The sequence below is a fragment of the Chinchilla lanigera genome, unplaced genomic scaffold (assembly GCF_000276665.1).
Source record: "Chinchilla lanigera isolate Chin_1 unplaced genomic scaffold, ChiLan1.0 scaffold00015, whole genome shotgun sequence".
Taxonomy (NCBI): Eukaryota; Metazoa; Chordata; class Mammalia; order Rodentia; family Chinchillidae; genus Chinchilla; species Chinchilla lanigera.
In genome coordinates this window covers 31,760,407-31,762,128 of record NW_004955416.1, presented here as the reverse complement: position 1 = coordinate 31,762,128, position 1,722 = coordinate 31,760,407, and the positions used below count along the sequence as shown (strand labels likewise).

The window sequence follows — 1,722 nt, the reverse complement described above, 5'->3', positions numbered from 1 at the left end:
CAAAAAAAAAAAAAAAAAAAAAAAAAAAAAAAAAAAAAAGGAAAGAACAACTGGGACAGGAGAAAGGAGAAAAGAAAGAAATAAGGAAGGGAAATATATAACTATATATGTACAAGGTAGCTAAGATAAATGTACTACTGGTTTCTACTGGTTCAATGAAGGGAACAGTTAATGCTTAATTGTTTGATCAATTTTGGATGCTTATATCTGGTAATCTGAAAAACTACATTGAAGATAACAATATGCAATATAACAACCATTGTTAATTTCCTATCATCTTGTTTTCAAATTCTGTGTCATTTTAATTGGTTTTTTTTTTATCTTAAAAAAAGGACACAGACAAAAGAAGGGCAATGGTGAAACTCACTAAGTCTTCAGCAACCATCTCTCTGACCAAACTGACCGCACACAAGCATCTCAAGGAGCACTTCAGCTCAATACTCACCTAGCCAGGCTCACTCCACTGAAAACCTGACCTTCAGGCCCCTGGAGATGTGCACTTGACCAGCCTCAGACCACTGGGTGGCAAAAGAACATGACCATCCTCCAAGGGGAGGCCTGCTCCTGCAGCCCCCGCCTGCGGCAATGCGCTGGATCTGTCATGATAAGAATGACGGTTTAAGTTTTCACTCATTTTGTTCGGCTCCAAGGAATGTAATTGGGGTGACATCACTGACTTATGCACACTCAAAGATGCCACAGAGGCATGTGTGCTGGTCAAACTAGAAAATCTTGACAGCCCTGTAGGACCCTGGGCCAAACTGCTGTGCCCCAGGAGCCTGCATAGACCATTTCCACCCTGTGGAAGGCCAAGCAAAGCTGGCAGGTCCACAAGATAACGTCTACTCCTTGTGGGAAGAAATGCTTACCTTCCTCAACCATTCATAGGTACAGAGCTCACTGGCAAAACACAAGATGTGCAGCAACTTCTCACTGCATCCAGCACTAAGGTACCAGACACAGGTAGCTGGCAGGCAGTGGTCCCAGCAACACCCTGAGTAGAAGAGATGAAAAACAGCATGCATGTAGGAGAGAGGGCCAGCACATTTCACCAATCCCACACTGCCCTGGCCTTTGTTCTGACTTTATCACCTACTGTCCTTCCTGTCATACCTGAAGGGCTTCCCACAAGTAAGAGTATATTTGTTTCCAAGTGTGCACAAGACAGAGGTCGTGTGCACTTCTGTGTATGTATGTGTCTGTGTGTGTGTCAGCATATGTGTCTGTGTGTGTGTCTACATGTGTGTCTGTGTGGGTGCATGCTTCCTGCGTCTGGCGAAGACACATGTCAGTGACTCCTTCAGGCCCTCCCCAGGAAAAAACTGCATACCACAACCAGCCCCGGCCCCTGTCTCATTACAGCAGCACACCAGGGCGCACATCTACAGAATGCCGGCTCAGACCTCCTGCGATGGTGAACAGGAACACCATCTACCCCTCCAAAGGTCACCTTGCTGGAGGGATCCCAAGCTCACTGCACAGCCATGCATGGCCTCTGAAGGTTCATTTGGGTAATGGGTGGGGTGCCCTACAAGGGTGAGACTTGACCCCACTTTCCTCTTCCTGGGAAAATAAAACCTAATATGAAAGGCACACAATGGCCACCAGATAGAGAATTCTAGGACACAAAGGCAGACATGTTTGCCAGGGGATCTTCTAACAACACAAGTAAGAATCCAACCCACCACAAAATGCAGGCAGTGCCTGGCCATTGAGGCAGAG

General features: G+C 46.3%; 1 long non-coding RNA gene across 5 annotated transcripts in view; it reads right to left on the bottom strand.

The window, feature by feature from the left end:
- Positions 1–1,722, bottom strand: part of LOC102025119 — a 36,581-nt gene that overhangs the window by 26,217 nt on the left and 8,642 nt on the right. For all 5 annotated transcript variants that reach the window (XR_260454.2, XR_260453.2, XR_260456.2 and 2 more), the window contains 2 exons: positions 870–994; positions 446–596 (listed from right to left, as the gene is read on the bottom strand). This is a non-coding gene — a long non-coding RNA (uncharacterized LOC102025119). The remainder of the gene's footprint in view (positions 1–445; positions 597–869; positions 995–1,722) is intronic.